The sequence below is a fragment of the Symphalangus syndactylus genome, chromosome 14, assembly GCF_028878055.3.
Source record: "Symphalangus syndactylus isolate Jambi chromosome 14, NHGRI_mSymSyn1-v2.1_pri, whole genome shotgun sequence".
Classification (NCBI taxonomy): domain Eukaryota; kingdom Metazoa; phylum Chordata; class Mammalia; order Primates; family Hylobatidae; genus Symphalangus; species Symphalangus syndactylus.
Window position 1 is genome coordinate 102,936,533 of NC_072436.2, and position 9,092 is coordinate 102,945,624.

The 9,092-nt window shown below is 41.5% G+C and overlaps 1 long non-coding RNA gene and 1 pseudogene across 1 annotated transcript in view; one reads left to right on the forward strand and one right to left on the reverse strand.

Moving 5' to 3' along the window:
• LOC129463040 (large ribosomal subunit protein uL30-like) overlaps positions 1-5,679 on the reverse strand; it is a 108,083-nt pseudogene extending 102,404 nt beyond the window's left edge.
• Positions 1-6,354, forward strand: part of LOC129462088 (uncharacterized) — a 69,452-nt gene extending 63,098 nt beyond the window's left edge. The window contains exon 3 of the long non-coding RNA XR_010115771.1: positions 5,588-6,354. This is a non-coding gene — a long non-coding RNA (uncharacterized lncRNA). The remainder of the gene's footprint in view (positions 1-5,587) is intronic.
• The last annotated feature ends 2,738 nt before the right edge of the window (positions 6,355-9,092 follow it).

Sequence of the window (9,092 nt, forward strand, 5' to 3'; positions counted from 1 at the left end):
TTCACAGAATTGGAAAAAACTACTTTAAAGTTCATATGGAACCAAAAAAGAGCCTGCATCACCAAGTCAATCCTAAGCCAAAAGAACAAAGCTGGAGGCATCACGCTACCTGACTTCAAACGATACTACGAGTCTACAGTAACCAAAACAGCATGGTACTGATACCAAAACAGAGATATAGATCAATGGAACAGAACAGAGCCCTCAGAAATAATGAAGCATATCTACAACTATCTGATCTTTGACAAACCTGACAAAAACAAGTAATGGGGAAAGGATTCTCTAATTAACAAATGGTGCTTGGAAAACTGGCTAGCCATATGTAGAAAGCTGAAACTGGATCCCTTCCTTACACCTTATACAAAAATTAATTCACGATGGATTAAAGACTTACATGTTAGACCTAAAACCATAAAAACCCTAGAAGAAAACCTAGGCATTACCATTCAGGACATAGGCATGGGCAAGGACTTCATGTCTAAAACACCAAAAGCAATGGCAACAAAGGCCAAAATTGACAAATGGGATCTAATTAAACTAAAGAGCTTCTTCACAGCAAAAGAAACTACCATCAGAGTGAACAGGCAACCTACAGAATGGGAGAAAATTTTCACAACCTACTCATCTGACAAAGGGCTAATATCCAGAATCTACAATGAACTCAAACATATTTACAAGAAAAAAAAAAACCCCATCAAAAAGTGGGTGAAGGACATGAACAGACACTTCTCAAAAGGAGACATTTATGCAGCCAAAAAACACATGCAAAAATGCTCATCATCACTGGCTGTCAGAGAAATGCAAATCAAAACCACAATGAGATACCATCTCACACCAGTTAGAATGGCCATCATTAAAAAGTCAGGAAACAACAGGTGCTGGAGAGGATGTGGAGAAATAGGAACACTTTTACACTGTTGGCGGGACTGCAAACTAGTTCAACCATTGTGGAAGTCAGTGTGGCGATTCCTCAGGGATCTAGAACTGGAAATACCATTTGACCCAGCCATCCCATTACTGGGTATATACCCAAAGGACTATAAATCATGCTGCTATAAAGACACATGCACACGTATGTTTATTGCGGCACTATTCACAATAGCAAAGACTTGGAACCAACCCAAATGTCCAACAACGATAGACTGGATTAAGAAAATGTGGCACATATACACCATGGAATACCATGCAGCCATAAAAAATGATGAGTTCATGTCCTTTGTAGGGACATGGTGAAACTGGAAATCATCATTCTCAGTAAACTATCACAAGGACAAAAAACCAAACACTGCATGTTCTCACTCATAGGTGGGAATTGAACAATGAGAACACATGGACACAGGAAGGGGAACATCACACTCCAGGGACTGTTGTTGGGTGGGGGGAGGGGGGAGGGATAGCATTAGGAGATACACCTAATGCTAAATGACAAGTTAATGGGTGCAGCACACCAACATGGCACATGTATACATATGTAACAAACCTGCACATTGTGCACATGTACCCTAAAAGTTAAAGTACAATAATAATAATAATAAAAAAGAAAATTCCCTTTATTCTTACCACCCACTAGAATGGAGACTTGAAATTAGGTTCTTTTAGCTTGCCAAATGATAAACAGCTCTCTCAAATTAAGCCACATCTCATCCAGAGAGAAGGCAATAAAAATAGTGATTTATGTGGTCAAGAGTACAGTGAGACATTTTTATAGCATCACAGATGGTTTTCCAAATTGCAGAGCAGTTTTATTTCTTTCTGCAAATCTCAATTTCTCAGTCCACAATTTGAAAATAATAAAGCTGCCCTCTTCCTACTTCTCAGGTGAATTGGTTAAATCATGGCAGTCTATAAATAAAAGCACTTTGAATCCTAGAGAGAAGAGTCAAATGATAAAATAATGCCATTTTTCATCCATATGATGAAATTATATAAGGTCCCCCATATAATGGAGACTTTATATAATGAGAAGGCCAGGCATATTGCAATGTTTGTGGGGAAATGATGTGGCCCAGAGAACACCTGCCTCCTTGGAGTGTCAAGCTGGGGAAGAGGACTCAAGCATATACAGAGTACCGTTATTTCAGATATATCTTTGATAGCTCTAAAGTTACTACTGGAAACACCTATGGGGTGGCATGATAAGATAACTGAGATTTACATTTATACTTTACTCCTCCTATTGGTTTTAAAAAACAAGACTGCTTGAGTTTGGTTTTCATGATGGCGGCTTCAGTCTTAGCGCAGGCTCTCCACATACTCTCTGTTCCAACTTCGACCCTAGGTGTACATGAGATCCATTCTCAGCACCTCTGGGCCCATTCCCTTCTACCCAAGATAGGAGTGCTGAGTGCTGAGATTTAACAATCCAGATCAGAAGCAGCACCATAGTGTTGAGAACACAGGCCCTGGAGCAAGTCTGCTGCGTGTGAATCCCAACTCGCCTCTCTGACCTGGCATATCTCCCTATCCATGATATGGGCATGGCACTAACATACCTACTCATAGGACTCTGGGGACAGTTAAAGGAGACAGGGTCCATAAAGCACTTAGCTCACTGCCTGGTACAATAAATGGTGACACTTTTCATAGGCAACTGTGAGAAACATGGTGAAGGTGGGCAGGGTAAAATAGTTGGATTGGTGCTTCTTCTGCAGGTGGAATTCAACTCTTTTTGTGTTTGTTTGTTTGTATTTATTTTTCTTATAGCAAATTTCCTTTTTTAAACTGTGACCAAACAAATAGAATGATTGCTATGGTTTTACAATGTGCATGGCTGAATGAGTATACCTTTGATAGTTTTTTATCATGTTTCTAATTGTTAGAAAAAAATTCTTTTTTTCTCTTCTGGGATTTCAAGGCATTACATTGCAAAATAGGTATTAAATTGATATGGGACAGAGGCCATAGCATATATCCTACAAAATCTGTATCTACACTCTTATATTATACTTACTTGCCCATATCTTTGAACTTGGGGCCAATCATAAGATCCTACATTCTAGAGTTCCCAGAAAAAGAACATAGTAATTGAGTATGTAATTGAATATTGTTGGCTGGGCGTGGTGGCTCATGCCTGTAATCCCAGCCCTTTGGGAGGCCGAGGTGGGTGGATTACTTGAGGCCAGGAGTTTGAGACCAGCCTGACTAACATGGTAAAACCCTGTCTCTACTAAAAATTCAAAAAAATTAGCTGGGGGTGTTGGCGTGTGCCTGTAATCCTAGCTACATGGGAGGCTGAAGCAGGAGAATTGCTTGAACCTGGGAGGTGGAGATTTCAGTAAGCCGAGATCGCACCACTGCACTCCAGCCTGGGCAACAGAGCAAGACTCTGTCTCAAAAAAAAAAAAAAAAGTTTATGGGTGAGTATTGAGCTAAGTGCATTATCTCATTCGATCCTCAATCTTATGAAGCAAATACTATCATTAGCCCTATTTTACAGATGTGGAAACTGAGCCTTAGGGAAGTAAGTAATTGCCATAAGTCACACATCTAAGAAATAATGAAGTGAAAATTTGAACCAAAAGCATCTGGATCCAGAGCCCATGTTTTAGAAACTTGCTGTGGCTTTGATGCATCAGAATGTGGGAGCTGCAGGCCTGCGTGGACTAGTCTTGGACTCTTTTTAGTTTTTTTCAAACACAAACTCAGCTAATTTGAAACTAACAATCTTGCTGGTAAAAGGAAAAAATGGTGTTAGTCTTGGACTCTTCACTGCTCTGCCATCCCACAGCAGCTGATAGGTTCATATGAAGCCACTGGCAACTGGTGCCAAGTTACCAGTAAGAAAATCAGACTGTTTGATCTATCTATCAATTGGAATGTGCACGTCCAGAATAGATCTAGATATTTTTTAAAAAGCATTCAATGCCTAATTTTTAAACAAACTCCACATGCAAAGAAAATGCCCATGCATTTCTTTAAGCAGAAATATAAGTTAGTGAATTTGTTTCTTCTTGATAAAATGGTTAGAATTTGCTTAGAAATTCCTTTTATCATAAAGTAAAAATTATCAGCTTTAACCTTCTCATTTGTCTTCTACTGCTTCTTTTCTTGTTCTTTATTCTCATCCATCCCCTTCTCTGTCTTTGCCTCTACTCTTCCTCTATTCCTTCATAAGAATCTAAGCAACTCCTTTAAACATCAATTCAAATGTTCTTCCCTTGGATAGAGATCACTTCCATCCCCTTCATAACTAGCTGGGCCTAGTACCTTTGGGTTAGCAATTTTGCCAGAGATGTTGGAGAAAAAGGGGGTAGCATTTCCTCTTGAAAATCCAGCCTGCAAGGCATTTACGATCTCATGCTGGTTTCGTAAGGCCCTGCTGTCCCTCCAGAATAGAGGCCCACAGCACTCACTAGGTACCAGGCATGGTGAACTTGCTTGCCCAAGCTCTCTAGTAGGTGGCAGATTTACCCAGGTCTGCATGACTTTAGAACCTATTCTTTTAATCATTATACCTTACTGTCTTTATAGACAAGGTCAGGCTCTCTATGCTTCTGTGAGCCAATTTTCCCTAGGAGTATAGATAGTTATTATAGAGACACCAGGTGCCACCTGCTATAGCCCTCAGAAGTGGCATCAGACTATGCCTGGGCTTTCTGTTTTTAGAAACACACTCGTGTGTTTCTAAAAGTGACAATGAAAGGTTCTATTGTGTGTGACAATGAAAGGTTCCATTTGTAAAGGCTGGAAGAGCAGAAATCCCCAAGTGCTAGAGAAAAGAATGTGGACAAGTATATGGTACCCAATCACTGTATGTTAGAGCTGAGTTGGGCTTTAAAGATGATCTCCTCTAACCCCTTTATTTGCAGTTGAAGAAGTTGAGGATCTGAGACATTAAGTGAATTGTCTGAGGACACACAGCCAGTTTGTTAGATGCAGAGCCAAGAATGAATTTTTTTCATTCAGAATAAGCTGTTTTTTGCAGTCCACCTTCACTCTACTTGGGGTTCATTTCTTTTTAAGAAGTCTCAAAGATTAGAAAATTGAATCATTTTGAGCAATATAATGTCATAGTGTACAATTCTGCTGAAAGTAATTATAATAGCAATGCCAGCAGATCTCCCAAATCCATGGGTTTCAAAATGTTTCCGCTTTTTGCTAAGCTAATATATAGAATTTCAAAACCATATTTATACCACATAAAATTTCCAAAGAGCTGGGCAATTTCCTACAAAAACTCAGTTGTGCACTGATTGCCAAGTTCGAAAACTCAGGGTTTCCTGGCAACACCCACTTGGGCTCTAGGGAATGTGAACTTCTGAGCAAACAACCTCTCCTGACTTACCAGCTCCATCAGCAGCCATGACCTGAGTCACAGCGGCCCTTTCTGATGTTCTTGTCTCTGTTGCTTATGTTTCTCAAGAACCTGTAATCTTGCCTTAATCCCTCATCAGCTGAATACCTCCTACATGCTAAACTCCTGGAACGAAAGGTCCACATTTCTCTCATGCTAGGAGTTTGGGACTAGAATTCAGATGAACTCATTTCTGGTACTGGTTCAAAAGCTAATGAGCCCTCTAAATTCCCAGGTCCTTAGTTTCCTCACGGGTAAAATATAGACAATAACTCCTACCTGTTCATCTTTCAGGGCTGTTCTGAAGATTTTCAACATCTGAAATTCACAGGATCATGGAGACGAACTAATTCATCATGGAGACGAACTAAACCAGATGCGTCTAGCCCCTCATGTTAGAGTTGAGAAAACAGAAACCCAGGATTTGGGGACTCCCTTGAAGTCATCAAGGTCCTGGTTGATGGCAAAATCAGGACCAAGCTTCTGATCCTCCCAAATATTCCTTCACTCCTCAGTGCTGCCTGTGATGAGAAAGATCAAAGCATGCATACAATTATAAATCATGACACAGAGGCAACATGCAATTATTTAGGTACTAATTAATAGACTGTGTACCAAGTAAGCACTAATCAAATTTTTCATGCCTTGACAGGGTAATAGCTTGTCAGGAATTTCTGAAGATGAAAAAACTATTTGTCTCAGGACAAATCCATCTCCTTCCAGTAAATACAAGGAAAGGAGAAAGTGTAACCAGGGGTATTTAAGTTCAGCCTCCTCCAGCAGCCATCTGCTGCTGCTTTTTTTTTTTTAATGTTATTGACATGTAATTTACGTGCCATAAAATTCACCATGTGCAGTAGTATATTCACAAGGTTGTGTAACCATCACTACCCTCTAATTCCAGAACATTCTCATCATCCTGTTGCTTTTTGAATGTCAGTATTGTCAGCTCGAGTACAGCTTCACTCACATGTGGCTCTCAGTTCAGGTATATTCTGTGCTATTGCTCGTGTATTGTTCTTCTTGACCCACATGATCAGATGCCCCAAGTTCACTCTGTATTTGAAGAGCTCCGTGTCTACTAAAGGTCTGATTCCCTACTGTGGGCCAGCAGTAGGAATGAGATGGTCACTAAGCCTCAAAATAAGCATTAGCAATGAGAACCTGAAAAGCAAAACTCAGCCACCAAGGCTAATTTGCAGGGCAAAAAGAGGAGAAAATTTCCTAAGCCAAGAGTGGGTAGAACTGGAAGTAGGAAGTGGGGCTGGTTTAAGGACTGTGGAGGGTTCTCCAAAGTGCCACTTTGTCCTGCTTTAGAGCTCATAGGTATGCTGGATCATCCTCCACCCCTATCACATCCCCCATTTTCGCTTCACCTAAGTCCCCTGGGATGCTGGAGCACCCACTGCAGGAGGCGCCCGAACTTCCCTTATCACAGTCCATCTCACCTGTGTTACCTGCTGACTTGTCTGCATTCCTGAATAGACTGGAAGCTTCAAAAAGGAATAAGCCTTGCCTTTTTGGTTACTTATTCACCCGGCTTCTCAGCATCCTCTGGCACTATCTCAGTCAAGATTTCTTGAACAAGTTATTAATCTGGCCACAAGCCCAAATTTCTTTCTATATCCCTCTAATGTTCAAATTAGAGTGTGAGAATTTACCCGAGCCTCACACAGTTATTTATGGTGGATACACAAAATAATAATAATCCTGGGTCAAATCTGCTTTCCTGTAGCTTTCACTAAACAGCCCTCATTCTGATCCAAAGACCAAGAGAGAAGACATCTTTTCCCTCTTCTCTGTGGTACCCCTTTAGGTATGTGACATGAGCTGTCATGTCCTCTATACCTTTTATTCTCTGAGTTAACCAACTGTACTACCTTCAACAATTATGCATAACATACGAATTTTTTACTCATTTATTCAACAAATATTTTATGGCATGGTCTATGTATAAAGCACTGTGCCAAGGCAGTGGGGGTGAGCAAAGGCATGGCACAGACGCTGCCCTAAAGAAGTCTATGGTCCACAGTGGTTGTGCTCTTCCCACTCTCTGGGGTTTCTTGAATTGGTCAATGTCCCTTTCCAGATGTGGTTTCCTGAAGTGGACAATATATTTCAAAGTAGTCTGAACAACACAGAGTTCAGAACTATAACTCATGATCTAGATCCTCTGCTTCCCAAAACTTTTGATTGTTCATGTTATCCTTAGATAAATGCTCAGGGTGTACTAATGGTGTGTGTGTGTGTGTGTGTGTGTGTGTGTGTGTGTGTGTGTGTGTGTGTGTGTGATGTAAAAAGACATTTGGCTAACATTTTTGTAAGATGCTTGTTCTTTATGCTTAAACCAAATATGTGGTAGTATTTCTGGTGATCAAATCCTTACACATCCTTATCTTGAGTCCCTCTCCCGCTCCAAAAACCTCTTAGGAAATAAGCGGATTGCAATCTTCATATCAAACCGAACTCATAAGAATGGACAAATTCTTTTAAAAAACAACCCAGGATATTTTACACTGCCACTAATGGTTCTTTATGATGTTTCTGAAAATAATTGGAAGGGAAGCATGGACATCTGGCATGTGAATGAACCTGTTTCTAATTAGGAGGGCTGTTTGTCTTCAAAGCAGAATGAGCACTGGGGTACTCTTGGATGTGCTCTTCTTTGATGATGCTTGCCCAGGGCCTGGCAGCCTCCGATCTTCACCTATTTGAAGCCTGGGGTCCGTGGGTAGGGGGTAGGCCACCTCCTTTTAGCTTCTGACCTAAACAACTTTGGTCCTTAAATTCCTTCAGGCGTTGGGCTTTTTGGTGTTTGCTTTGAAGCTGAAAAATGTGAGTTTTTGTTGTTGTTGTTGTTATGCTGTTTCCTGGGTACTTTCCGTCTGTGCAGGAGACAGCATCACCAGGAGCCAGAAGGTCAGCAAAAGAGAAAGTGCCTCTCATCCGTGACAACTGGGATAAATGTGGGAGAACTCAGTCAGACTTGGGTGGTCAGGAGACCCAGGAACAATTCCAGAAAAAGCAGAGTGCCTGAGAGTCATTCTGTTTTCTACTCTTTTTTTTTTTGAAACAGAGTTTTGCTCTTGTCGCCCAGGCTGGAGTGCAGTGGTGCGATCTCGGCTCACTGCAACCTCCGCCTCCTGGGTTCAAGCGATTCTCCTGCCTCACCCTTCTGTGCAGCCGGTATTACAGGTGCCCACCACCGTGTCCAGCTAACTTTTGTAGTTTCAGTAGAGACGGGGTTTCACCATGTTGTCCAGGCTGATCTTGAACTCCTGACTTCAGGTGATCCACCCACCTCGGCCTCCCAGACTGTTGGGATTTCAGGTGTGAGCCACCGCCTTGTTTTCTACTCCTAATATAACTTGTAGAAGGCCTTGTGCTGAGGACACACTGGTCATTTCACTGTTTAATATTTTCTAGTATTTTTTCTTTTAAACGGGTAAATAAATACTTACCTGTTTAATATTTTCTGGTAATTTTATCTTTTCTTTTTTTTTTTCTTTTTTTGAGATGGAGTCTCGCTCTGTCCCCCAGGCTGGAGTGCAGTGGCACAATCTCGGCTCACTGCACGCTCCACCTCCTGGGTTCATGCCATTCTCCTGCCTCAGCCTCCTGAGTAGCTGGGACTACAGGCGCCTGCCACCACGCCCAGCTAATTTTTTTGTGTTTTTAGTAGAGACGGTGTTTCACCGTGTTAGCCAGGATGGTCTCAATCTCCTGACCTCGTGATCCGCACGCCTTGGCCTCCCAAAGTGCTGGGATTACAGGCATGAGCCACCGCGCCCAGCCAACA